This window comes from Mastomys coucha, unplaced genomic scaffold (genome assembly GCF_008632895.1).
Source record: "Mastomys coucha isolate ucsf_1 unplaced genomic scaffold, UCSF_Mcou_1 pScaffold2, whole genome shotgun sequence".
Taxonomy (NCBI): Eukaryota; Metazoa; Chordata; class Mammalia; order Rodentia; family Muridae; genus Mastomys; species Mastomys coucha.
The window spans coordinates 10784362-10798672 of record NW_022196902.1 but is presented as its reverse complement, the minus strand read 5'-3'; the positions used below and the strand labels follow the sequence as shown (position 1 = coordinate 10798672).

General features: G+C 41.0%; 1 pseudogene; it reads left to right on the top strand.

The window, feature by feature from the left end:
- Nucleotides 1-9378: 9378 nt before the first annotated feature.
- Nucleotides 9379-14311, top strand: part of LOC116097920 — a 15673-nt pseudogene continuing 10740 nt past the window's right edge.

The following is a 14311-nucleotide window of genomic DNA, read 5'->3' as shown; positions in this document are numbered from 1 at the left end:
AAAAAAAAAAAAAAAAAACTTCTACAGTTAATAGACAGAAGCCAATAGCCTTAGCTATAGGAAGGTACCAGAGTATCTCAATAGAGATTCATAATCTCCCCAAATAGAGAACAGAACTTCTTACATAGGAAAGGTTCTTTTGTGTGTGTGGGGGGGGGGGTTGAGACAGGGTTTCTCTGTGTAGCCCTGGCTGTAGACCAGGCTGGCCTTGAACTCAGAAATCTGCCTGCCTCTGCCTCCCAAGTGCTGGGATTAAAGGAGTGCGCCACCACTGCCCAGCGAAAGGTTCCTTTTTTAAATAGAAAATCTATGACTAGAGAGATGGCTCTGGGGTTAGGAGCACTGGCTGCTCTTACAGAAGACTCAGGTTTGGTTCTCAGTATTCACATGGTGTCTCATAACCATCTCTGATCCCACTGTCAGGGGATATGATGCCTTTGTCTGATCTCTGAGGGCACCAGCCACACACATGGCATGCAGGCATAAAGGCAGACAAGTATTCATAGAATAAAAATTAAAATGTGTTATCAGTCCCACCAACTTCTGTTTAGAAGGGAGACCTTTGTTTAAAGCTGGTGACACTGGATGCCACTGAGCAGGGGTCTTCTTATAGTGACTTTATAAAACGTTCTTGGCTTTTTCTAGTTAAGTTCACAGACCCAAGAGAGGTTCATAAATTTGTCCAAGATAACAAATAAAGGGCAAACTTGCTTGCAGAGAAATATCCCTGAGTTGAAAGACCACATGCTTCCTCAAATGTTGGTCTGTCGGCACTGAGCAAGCTGCAGAGAGAATGGGAAAGTTTTAAGGCCTTCCTTAGATGGTTAAAATTAAAATATATGCCTTATAGGTCTGTCTGGAATATTATGTGGATTTTAAAGGCACGACTTAAAAGTAATGTATTTATAATGGAAACATAAAGGATATCAATATTTATGCCTTAATCCCAAGTAAAACATTTAGTGTTACATTAAAAAAAATATAGTAACATTAGAGAGAAACATGCCTGGCTGACTATAAAAAAGCATAGAAATATGGCGGGTGGCCTGCATGTACAGGGGCATGTGTAATTTGTGAACTTTTCACAAATCATTTAGCTAGCAAAGTGCCCCGCAGCCAGCTTTTCTAGTAAATGCCAGGCCTATCCAGGTCACCATCAAAGCTTGCAGATATCCAGAAACAGCCCTCCTCCCACATGTACAAGTCCTCTGAAAGGAGACAGCAGTTTGTACAAGGTCCACTGAAGTTCCAGGTAGCACAGTGTGTATAGGACCATGTGCTTTCCCCAACACTTCTACCTGCTTCCCTAGGGGAGGAAAGAATCAGAGAGTTCAGAGACCTGCAGTAACTTAAGGACACAAATGTGTCTGGGAACCCAGAAAGAGTCAGTGTGGCCTTAGAATAGTAAAAGAACATTTTTATTGAAAATATGAGCTTGATCTTGGGAATGATTTATAAAACTGGTAAACAGCTTGATCTATAATTATAGTCTCTTGGGAAAAAAAGTGCCCCCCTTATTCATAGAGAACTCTAGAAAAAAAGTTTGTTTTAAGAAATCCTGTTTCTCTGGCTATCTTATAGTGTTTGTAACATTATGGAGTAGAAACACCATTTAAATGTTCAAAATATAAACAGATTACTTTAGGAAAAGCAGACAAAAAAGAAAAATGTCGTGTATACCCAAGATTATTCAGGGGAAACTAAGTTGAGAATAATGCTTTGCTTCCTTATAAACATGACACTACTTATTAATAAAAGCAAAAATCCACTATGACATTAGTAGCAAGGACAAAACCTTCCACTATATCTTTGCCTCATCATGCAGGGAGGAAGAGACTGGCTGACCTCAACAGTCAAGGTCCCATCCAGTTGAGGTCCTTCGAATCTCAAGAACTGTTTGCATGGGAGTTGCTGTCTTCACAATGGTGGTTGAGCTAGGGGTTTTTAGTTTCATTTGTCTGAAGAATAGTGGTTCTCAAACTTCAGCATGCATCTGAATTCACCTAAGGGTTCCAAACCACAAATGCCTAGGTTTCTGATTCTATACATTTAGCAATTTGCATTTCTAGCAAGCTCCCAGATGAAGCCACTGCTGCTACTCTGGGAACCAAAGGCTAGAAATCATTTACTTTGAGAGCAGCCTGACTTATCAAGCGCTAACCTGAACTGACCCATGGGCAGACAGCATGGGATTAGATTACTTACAACATTCCAGTTCACCCTTCCCAGTTTTATTGTACCAATACTTGGTTCTTACACAGTAGAAGACAATGAATGTATACCTTCTATGAACAGTGAGATAGCTATAAGCTCATCTTTGTATTTATAAACATTAATGCTATTAATGATTGTTTGTATCCTGTTGACCCTTTGACTTGTACCGAAGGTGATTTTAAACTTATATGGTATTTGCATTCCTTTCTATATAATTTTAATGAGGTATTTCCGTATTACAGCCTGGCTCCTGGCTTTCAGAGGTTTCTGAGTAGTTGCTTGCTTGCCAGTCACTTTATGTCTCGGATTGGTTATTAACATATAAGCGTTCTGAAATGCTATGACACTTCTAATGGTAACCTCATCTTTCACTTAACTGTGTGGTATAAATTAGGACTTTACTTTCACATTTATCTGTCAAGCGTCTTCTAAATGGCTTTGTGGAAAATATCAAAATGAAACAATTCCTTTTGAGCAGTAGGTATACCTGTCTTGACTTTTTAGTAAACATTGTGTTTATAAGGATATCTGTACAGTGAAGATTAGTTATTATTCCATGTGATGGGATATATAGGAAAGTCAACTTATGAGCTTTGAGAATTTAGTGAAATTAACCCTAATACAGTTGGGGCCTTAGTTAATATTTTAGCTCTTTGCTCAGTTAATTAGCCTTAGAAATTCATTTTTGATTGAAAATTAAGGGCCATATAATAGGAAAAGGAGGAATTGATAATCTGTGTTTTTATTAAATTCAACACCCAAATAAAACAAGTTTCATTAATGTAAGTCCATCTACTAAGGAGACTGAGGCAGAAGGATCATAAGTTTGAGCTTTGCCTGTACAGCAGAGTGAGATTCTATCTCAAAAATAAATAAGTAAATACACATGAATGAAAAACAGTGGAGCATACAAGGAATGATTTAAGAGAAAAATAAGTACTCTAAATATCACCCATTTATAAATTGTTTCAATTCTATGTAATTCTTATTGACCTGATAAAGTTTATCTAAATATGTTTGTTTAATAAATATTTTTGAAATAGTTTAAATTGGGCTATTGTTTGAATAGAAAGTAATCATTCTAGTTACTTCTGTTAGTGAAAGCATTATCAACAAAGTGTTAAGGATTCAAGTCTTTGACTTTGTGATTGAACATAATTGAGGATATTTCCTTTTTGTTTTCCATAACAATTTAAAATTATGTGTATAGTTTGTTTAATTCTGATTTCAGTTACGTTTTAAAACTCAATCTCTACAAATAACTTTTCCAAACTGTTTCAATAACTTGCCAAAAAGGAAGAGGAAGGGCCTGAAAGCCACTCTAGGTTTTCAGTTGGACTTAAGGAGGCTTACAGCCTTGACAAGCCAGGCTTCCAGGGCCATCCCTGCTCTCCTCAGGTCTGTGTTCACCCTCGGCCACTTTTCCTGTGCAGTTCTTTCCTCTGATTCATTTTGAAATCAGTATGATAGCAATCAGTTTCTTGTTATATAGCTACTTTAGTCAAAGATGAATGATTTGGGTATTTGGGTCCACTGAGACCCAGTAGGCTAGAACATACAGTGTGGCCTGATAGGGTAGGAAAAGGGACCTAGAGGGAAAGGTTACTTTCCATTCTTGGAAGTTTGGGGGTGGTTTGTGAGGGGGTGTTGGGGATAAGGAGGGAGCTAAAACTCAATGTTTATTCGCCTACCCATGCCAAAAGACTTCTATTTTGCAATGATTTTCTAAAAGGAATAAACAAATTTAGTTCTTATATTTTCCCCTAGTCCCATCTCCATTTGATATAAGGCCAATAAGTGGAGATCCTTTTACCCATTCTTGTATTATACCAAAGAATGAATTTATTTTCATTAAAAAAGTATAAATAAATGAAGCTAAGTATAGCCATAATGAATGAGTAGACTTACCATTTTACCTATAAGATGGAAAATTCATCCTTGCAACTAATTCACCAGGAGCCTTGAATTATTTTGTTTACTCCAAAAGCCTTGTTAAGAAAGTATCATTTTTTGTTCTGACTTATTTAACCACATTTACATTTACAAAGTCCTAAAAACCATTCTCCTTCAAATGTTAATATAACTGGTTTGATATAATCTGTCAGTTCACTGTTTTCTGGGTCTCTGTAAGCAAGCTTGCAAGTGTATTTTGTGTATATTTTATCTGAAGTGAAAAACAAATTCTAAAGAGAAAATATTTTAAAAGATAATGTATTTATGTCGCTTGTGTTGTAGAATAAAGATTCAAATGCATCAAAAATCTGATGTGGGAAGCAATTTTCTTCATGTAATATATTGCTTTGTATAAATAGTCTATGTTTACAAGACTCTGCTCAAAGAACTAGATATCTTTTCTCTGACATTTTATACCTCTAGAAAAGTATCTTTTAGCCGGGCGGTGGTGGCGCACGCCTTTAATCCCAGCACTTGGGAGGCAGAGGCAGGCGGATTTCTGAGTTCGAGGCCAACCTGGTCTACAGAGTGAGTTCCAGGACAGCCAGGACTACACAGAGAAACCCTGTCGGGGAAAAAAAAAAAAAGTATCTTTTACATTAAATCTTATCAAATAGATATAATCCTACCAGTAATCACCCACTATATCCACTAATCATCCTACCTAGAAAAGAAATTTGTAGAAATATATACCACTATTTTTATGAGGATCAGAGGAAAACCAGAGTGAAGTCCTGAATGTCAACAGCACACTTTCATTTTTATCATGAGTTATCAAATTAACAATTTTATAAGTCATTAAGAATAAGATATCAAGGCTGAAGAGATGGCTCAGCAGTTAAGAGCACTGACGGCTCTTCCAAGGGTCCTGAATTCAAATCCCAGCAGCCACATGGTGGCTCACAGCCATCCATAATGAGATCAGATGCCCTCTTCTGGTGCGTCTGAAGACAGCTATAGTGTACTTAGATATAAGAGTAAATAAATCTTTAGAGCAGCAAGCTAGGCCTACCTGAGTGAGCAGAGATCCTGAATTCAAATTCCCAGCAACCAGATGGCTCCCAACCATCAGTATAATAGCTACAGTATACTCATATACATAAAATAAATAAATAAATCTTTAAAAAAAGAATAAGATTATCAAATTCCCATAGATAGTATAGTTTACTGACTTTAAAAACTAAGTTATTTCTTTTCCTTTTTCATACACAAAATTATTGTTGTTGTTGTTGTTATTTTAACACTGAAAAGAAAAAGGTAGCCACTTCTCATGATCTTAAAATGAACTGTGTCAAAGACTGTTTGAGGACACTATAAAAGGATAACCCTAGGAATCACCAGGTTCTCATCATAGAAAACAAGAAAGAGAAAAAAGACACACAAATGCTACAAAAAAAAAAAAAATGGAGCCTGTGTTTATGTAACCTGTTGTATTACCCTCTGCGAATCACAATGACTGTGCCATTACCAGTACCATCCTTCTGCTTGTGATATGCTTATGCAAAGAATCTAAGTATTTAGTTTCACTTCGTCTTTGATAAAAGAAGTTATTATTTTTGTGATTCTTGATCCCTTTGGTGGGGGTGTGTCAAAGGAAACTTTCACAGGGACCTCATATCAGATCAGATATCCTGCATATCAGATGTTTATATTGTAATTAATAACAATAGTAAAATTACAGTTATGAAGTTGCAACAAAATAACTTCATGGTTGGGAGTCACAGCAACATGAGGAACTATGTTAAAGCAGCATCAGGAAGGTTGAGAACTAACCTAATCTAAGCATACTCAAAAACCATTTGAGCAACAGTTTAAATCCCACCCACAAGGCATGATCCCATTTGGGAGAGATAATCCAGACATGTTGGTTTACCCAGGGTTTCAGCATCCATTGTGCTAGCTTCTGTCAAAGACACTTTTCATCCACTCTCTGCCAAGGCCCATTTCCTCTTTTGATTTGGCTAACCAGCAAAAAGACACCTCCAATTCCTTGTGAATTACAGTCATATACTACCTCAGAACATCATGGTGGTCTCATCTATAATCATCCTAAGGATTATGACAGGTTTGTGCTAGTTTTATAGTCAGTCCCCATGCCAAAGCTCATATCTATTTATGGCTGACACCATGCAGGAGGAACTGCAGTAGGCAAGTGAGCTTTCCACCATTTTACACAATTAGGTTGTGGAAGGAGCCTGCAGGGCCTTGGAAGAATGGGTGCTGAAGCAGGACAGAGCATTGGACACAGACCAAAAGACTGGTGATCTCCGGCCTCTGTACCCTTCCCCTGGCTTAGAGCAATCTCCGGCTTCTGTACCCTTCCCCCAGCTTAGAGCGATCTCTGGCCTCTGTACCCTTCCCCCGGCTTAGAGCAGGATAAACAGACCTTGAGTACTTGCCAGGTTGGTTCCATGACCTCAGGTCTATTTGCAATTTCCAACAGGAGTAGACTGCCTTTCAGAGCTTGCTCTGCAACAAAATCTAGCTGAAACAAAGGATATGTCTGTGGACTCTCCCTATATAAAACAGGGTTAAGTATTATACTTTGAGCCTTGATCAGAAACATTGTTTTGGCTTTGAAAAGGTCAGCTCAGGAACTTTAGGAAGGTCATGGAACACTTGCCCCTCTGGAGGGGAGAGGCTAATTAACATTCCTCAGACCACAGGGTGGGAGCCGACCTGCTGCGGGTGGGGACACATTCCGCAGGATGGACCTTTGCTGGCCTTCAGACAAGGGAAGTCCTTGCCACCTCATTCCCTAAAGACCAATCAGTTTAAAAAAAAATCACACTGTTCTGCCAATCACATTGTGCCTAATGGCTGCTGCCCTGAAAACTGTATAAAAGCTCACTAAATGTGCTGTGCGATGTCAACACCTCTCCTTCAGATCTGGGATGACCCCAGTGCACTGGAACAATAAATTCCTCTTGCTTTTTGCATCGATGCTGGCTCCACGTGGTTCACTCGGGGTCCCTTGTAAGCTAAGGCTCGATAGAGTCTTACAGCTTCATCCTTCTCTTGCACCCCCTCCTTTTTAATTTCCAGCACTCCCCTCCCTTCCCCTTTCAGTTTGTCCATGTCCTGGACAGCTACAGGCCTCTTAACTCTCTAACTATGCTAGATGCTGAAGCTGATGGCTTCTAAAACACTGAACACTTACTTGTTTATTCTGTGGTTAAAACCTGCTACCTTGGGTGATTAACACCCCCTTCCTTAACAGCAATGGAATGGGGGGAGCAGTAATTAAGTAAAGAGGCTCTTTCTTCTCCCTTCCCCACCCTGCAGGTCCTTCCCACCCCAGTTTATTAACTCCCTGTCAGCTAGAGAAAATTCAGAGAAAGAGACAATCACTTTTGAAAGAGACCCTGATCTTTATTTCTAAGAGAGAGAGAAGGGGGAACTAACTTTCTATTGATCTTAAGACCTAACTGACTGTTGTCATTGTTCTCTGTTCTTATACTTTCTCAGGATATAAAATTACATGATATTACAAGCATCAAAAGTTTAAAACAAGTTCAAACATACATTCAAATCATAAATTCAATAAGAAGTAACACAAAGCCGTTCCATCTGCACCTCCAGTGGGCAGATCGGTGTGTCTGCCCCTGTCTCCCCACAGTACTGGGCAGATCGGTGTGTCTGCCCCTCTGTCTCCCCACAGTATGCAGGTCTCCCAGGAGATCTGCCATAACCAGGGACACAAGTCACAGGACAACTGCCCTAACCAGAGACACAGTACCCCTCCACATTCCACCAACCACAAGAGACAGCACTGCCTGCCTCCCAGAAGACCGGTTCTAACCCAGGTCACAGAGCTCTACTTGCCTTCAAAGAGGCAGGCTCCAGACAGAGACACCCAGACCAGTTAACATCAGAGATACCAGATGGCAAGAGGCAAGTGCAAGAACATAAGCAACAAAAGAAATGTATTTTGGCACCATAAGAACCCAGTTTTTCCACCATAGCAAGACCAGGATATCCTAACACATCTGAAAAGTACTACGCTGGCCTAAGATTCCATCTCATGCAGATAATAAAGACATTTAAGGAGGATATAAATAAATGGTCTCACTTAAAGAAATACAGGAAGACAATGACAAGCAGGTAGAAGCCCTTAAAGAGAAAACAAATCCCTTTTTAAAATATAGGGACAATCAAACAGGTAAAGGAATTTAACAAAGCAGTCAAAGACATAAAAATGGAAGTAGAAAGAATAAAGAAATCACAAATGGAGGCAACTCTGGAAATGAAAAACCTAGGAAAGAGATCAGGAGTCACAAATGCAAGCATCACCAACAAAATACAAGAGATAGAAAAATTTCAGGCATAGAAGATATTGACACAACACTCAAAGAAAATACAAAGCATAAAAAGCTAACCCAAAACATCCAGGAAATTCAGGACACAATGAAAACACCAAACCTATGAAAAATAGAAGTAGAAGAGAATAAAGAATCCCAGCTCAAAGGGCCATAAAGCATCTTCAAAAAAAATCATAAAAGAAAACTTTCCTAATCTAAAGAAAAAGATACCCACAAATGTACAAGAAGCTTATGGAACACCAAATAGATGAGACCAGAAAAGAAATTCTTCTTGTCACATAATAATCAAAAGACTAAATGAACAGAACAAAGAAAGAATATTAAAAGCAGAAAGGGAAAAAGGTCAAGTAACATGAACACAGACCTATCAGAACTACACCAGACTTCTCAACAGACACTCAAAAAGCCAGAAGATCCTGGACAGATGTCATTCAGAACTTAAGAAAACACAAATGACAGCCCAAGATACTATACCCAGAAAAACTTTCATCATCATATAGATGGGGAAACCAGGATAATCCATGACAATACCAAATTTAAACAATATCTATCCAGCCAGCCCTACAGAGGATTCTAGAAGGAAAACTCCAACACAAGAGTATCTATCTACACAAAAAAAAAAAAAAAAAAATTAATCATCTCACAACAAACCCAAAAGAAGGGTAGGCTATTGGAGGACAGGCAGAAGTGCAAATCCCTGCAGGTCTGGCTCTGGACTGAAAGCCTGTGCTTAGAACATCTATCTACACTTAACCCTAAGAGAGGTGCTCAAGGCACTCAAGACTCACTGGCCAATCAGAGCCTTCAGGCGAACCTGCTAGTCGGAAGAGGAAGAGAGTTCTTCTGGACGCAGTTTGGCGGGTTCCGCTTAGTAGCTGAGCTGGCTTGGATGGTCCGGGATGCTGTGAAGCGCGCTGTCAGACAAGCTCCGAAGCTGCGACTTGGTGAGCACTGGGGCACTGCCAACAACCGGGAGGAGCAGGGGCCTGAGCAACAGGAGCGGATGCGGTGAGTTTTTCTCCGGGACTGGGTGGGAACCAGCGACCAGATGCAGCCACCTGTTGAAGTCCCATGTGGCCCTAGTCACTCGCTAGATCCAGGTAGCTGTTGAATAACTTCACTTTGGGGGCTGCATCTGAGCAGAGCATTTGGAACAGTGGCTTATATGTAGAAACATCCTTGGCAGGATGGCTAACTGGGAGAGTCCTAGTTTTTACAAGTTCTGCTCTTAGCATTTAACCTTAATGTGTAGCATCCGTTTGGAGTTAATTTTGTGGAGGTTGTAATAGGCATCTCATGTGTTGGGCAATCCAATATCAAGTCTGATGTAAAAGAGTTGATGATGTAAAGGATTCACTAGTGCTTAGGAGCTCGTGACACCAAGTAGAAATTAGCAGAAGGAGAACTGCCCGTAAAACACCCCACAGATAAGTAGTTTGTTTATTAACCAGGCCTTTAGAGATTAGAATGCAAGGATACACATGTTTGTTCAACAGGATTTTCCAGAAATATGGCTCCAAACCATAAATGGTAAACAACCCTGATTTACAACCAGCCACTAGGCCCATCCTCATATCAAAGAGCAGGCTTCAAACAAGCTGCTCAGTGGGGCATTACAGGATCACAATCAACATTAAGGCCCGGTGTGCCATTAAAGATTCAGTTTTGTTCTTTAGAAAAGCATAGTTCTGCCACATGGGCAAGGTGACACTTGGTGGCAACCATTTGAAAAAGTAAAAACAAAAACAAAACAAAACAAAAACCCACTGTTGTGTCGAATACTGGCCTGATGATGCAAGCCTTTCCCTGAGGTCCCATATATGGAGAATAGCATAGCTCCTGCTGAAACCCAGAACGTGCTTGGCAGAGCCAGTAACAGTCTGGAGTCTAGGCCTAGGGAGCTTTCACTAAGGCCCTGAGGTCTAGAGATAAAACAGCAGGGAGAACTTGGGAGAGCTGGTGATGGTCTCGGGCCAGGGCCTTTGGGAAGGCTTGCATCAAATTCTGAGAACACAGCTCTTCCCACCATATTGGGGCTGCAGTTATCAGTCCGAAGGCCACTGTAGGCTTGGTCAGTAATGATTTTGAGATTCATTGAGTTCCCCTTGTGGGGCACTGCTTGATTAGACTTCTGAGTGTGTGTCATTCTATGATGTTTCTGCTAACTTCATAGTTTCTTGATATGTTTCTGCTGACTTGATAGAAGTCTCCCATTTCCTTCGATTTCCCCTATGTAAGTAGTATACAAGATGGTATTCTTCTTAAGAAGCTAACATAGCATAAGGCACAGCTTGTGCAAGACCTCCCCATACCAGCTTTTATACTTTCTACCTTCTCCTTTAACCATGTTTTTCATCATCTGGGACCTTCCACTTAGGACATTGTCACTAACCTGCTGTTTTAGGGAACTGGTATACTTAAGAAATGACCCTGGGAATATGTTTGCTGTGTAAATTAACTATCTATCTAAGTGGCTAGACTTGCAGTCTCCAGTCCATATTTCAAGTGTTCAAAACATAACCTGGAACCTGAACCTAAAAGAGACTTCGGGGTGACAGCATATGTGGAATGCAAACTCCATCCTAGAGTGGCTCCTCTTTTAGCATTAACTGGTAGCTGGTCTTTGCTACTTTGTGGTTTCTTCTTTTTCCCTACTGTTAATCCCCTCCCTACCATATCCTGTTTCACCCCTTAACACCAGATAGGAGAGAAACAAAGATGGAGGAAAAAGAGATCCTTGAATTTAATTTCTTTTCTTGTACTGGACCCGCCAGCACAAGTCAAAGAACAATCTCTGAGGGGAGGAAAGCAAGGATTAAAGATAGGAAAGGCAGAAAGAAGATGCAAACCCAAGGATCTGGGAAGACTGCTGGTTAATACTGCAGCAGCAGCAACCAGCAGGCTCAAGTATATTTTCATAGTCATTTAAACCCCACAGTACTGTGGAAAGCGAAGCCACAAGCTGACTGAAACAATTTGCTGAAATATACACAGATCTGTTCTCATCCAGAGGTGCCTCCCTGTTCCTTCCAACATGGTCTATAGAACTTTCAGCCCTCACCCTGAGCCTCAGGTGTACTTATCCATACTTCAGCAGGCTGGGAAATCTGCTAACAGACCCTGACCCACCTTGATTCAGTCCAGCAGTCTCAGTGAGTCTGTCTGTCTGTCTGTCTGTCTGTCTGTCTGTCTCTCTCTCTCTCTCTCTCTCTCTCTCTCTCTCTCTCTCTCTCTCTCTCTCTCTCTCTCTCTGCTTCAGAGAAACAGGAGCAAACTTTTACTCTGCTTTTAGCAACGGCTCCCAACATTTCCTTTTGTTTTTTTCTTTGACTACAGCTACTAACAAACCACAATCAACCTTCCTAAAAGACTGTACACCCTGCCTCTCGAGGCATTTTTGTGCCCTCCAAAAAGTTCCCAGAATTCCAGATGTCACACCAACACTGAAATCTATAGCTGACAAAACCATGCTTCAGTTAGAGCACGAGGCAAATCATGGTCAGCGGCTGCAGACAGTCAGAAACCGCCTCACATCCCCACACCTGGGATTAAAACGTAAGTACATCCTTATCATATTTCTGGGTTTTATAAAGAAGCCAAAATTCCAGAATTCTCAAAAATGTCACAACAAACCAGAATTGAACACACGCTATTATTAAAGGGATGTTTTTAATTAATCTTTTAATTGTGTGAAGTGATTTCTCCCTGGGAAGGCATATTAATTCTAGAACAGCTGTGTCTTCGGCCTTTCAGAAAAAATGTTTCTGAGACAAGCTGTGTTGACTCAGGTCAGCTTGATCCCAGTCTCTTGCTCCCGAAGGCAATAACCTTGCTTTTCTCTTGATTAAACTGTATGAATCCTTAAATAAAAGGGGTATATTATAATAGTGTTTTAAAATTACTCATTTGGGTCATATAATTAATTGTCCATTGCAGAAACAGGAAAAGGACTTGCATGTGGAGCATGGCTTCTGCTTTCAGATCAGAACAGGAGGAACAGTTATTGTGCGCACTGCAGGGGGAAACAGGGCAGGCAATAGCTACACCACAGACTAAAGTTTAAGGGAGTCAGCTGCAGGGGTCACCATTATGAAGAAAGACCTGATTCAGTCAGGGTGATGATTTTGTGATTTTGCAGTATGTATCAATTCATGATATAAATAAAAACAGACCAGATTGGTGGATGTACAATTTGGGGGTAGGGGGTTGTGTTGAGCCAATAAGTATTGAATTCCAGTTAGGGGACTGTCCTATGGAGATATGTACAATCTTTGTTGACATAGTTAAGTCAGCTCAGAGGGTTGAGACACCAGGCTTTTAGCTGTAGCTGTGTATGTCAGGTTACAGGTCTCAGCAGGTAACATAGAACACGTTCTCCCAGCATCCCTCAGTCCCTACCTGTCACAGGGTATGGCTGGCATACCCACCCTCTAGCTTAGGGATTAGGGTACTCTTTTCCCAGCTGCCCTTACTTATGTACTCCAACCACTTTGGGTACCTGGTCTTTCTCATCCATCATTTACCCTCCTGGCCTCTTAAACTGGCTCTCCTTTTCACCCTGTCTTGACGTGGCTCAGGGCCATGTCCACTCTGGACTCTCCCAGATGCCCCTGCCCTGGCTCTGCTCTCCCTTTTGTCTATAATAAACTTTCTACTCCACCATACCTAGGAGCAGCCATGTCCTTTCCTTTTTTATTTCTTTTTCCATTCACCTCCCAGTTACTGTTCTTTGATATCAAATTCGTAGCCACCTTTTGCTTCAGTTGGTACTGTTTGAGTTTGACTAGAGTTTGCCTGCAAGACTTCTTAACTGTTAAGCAAAGGGATGGTTGTACTGGACATTGAACGTGTGACAGAATGCACACACAAAGGACCTTGGAAGATGAACGTGTGCCCTGGGAGAGTGAAAAATTCTACTAAAACAAATTTACCATACTAGGGTTCTGTCTGCCCCTAGGGTAGAAGGGCAGAAGCAGGAAGGCCTGTACTGTCTGGGTCATTTAATCTCTATTTCTCCAGTAGGGGAGCTGGCACTGTCCTGAGGCCCAGCTGGGTGGTCAAAGCTAATGAGGGACTCTGGGCAGGCTAGCAATCAGGAGAACACCAGTAGGAGGTAGCTTGCATATTCTTCTCTGATGCAGTTCATCAGAGAGCTGTGAGGGAGACCACAAGCCATGCCATGGTGATTGTGGCGGCCACAGGGAAGAGCATGTTAGCGAAAGCTGTCAGAGTCCAAGTCTGATTGGCTTGGGACAGGCTGTGAACCAGACTGTGGTTCTGTTGGTACATGTGGTGACCTGGGCAGAGGGCCTTGGCCTCTGAGCCTGCCTGAGTGTGGATTCGCTGGGGAGAAGGAGGCTTTGCAGCTCTGGCCATAGGAAGCTAGCTGTGTTGCTTATAATATCAGTGCCCGGTGTACACCCACAAGCATTGCTTTTGGTGTGCAGTGAGAAGACAGATTTTAAAACTAAAGGTCTGGTTTCTAGAAGTTCTAAACATTGCATTACCAATTCAGCTTTGTGTGATAAATTTTACAAATAGTTTAGAAATTGGTTGAGAAGAGGTGATTGGGGATCATCTGTCAACAATATTTGATTAAAATCCTTTTGCCTTTCCATTACTGTCACGCACACTTGCGTGATGGCGGTATTTGAGGCGAAAACTTCAAGGAAAGTCAGCCTCTTGCCTCCGCATTGTTGTCTGACACCCCAAACTCAGAAGTGGCCCAGATATGTCTTCGTACTTGCGTGTTAAGAACTCACCAAGATATCATTTTCTTACAGCTAGTAAGAGAAAATTCGGACATTGTTTTCTCACCTTCA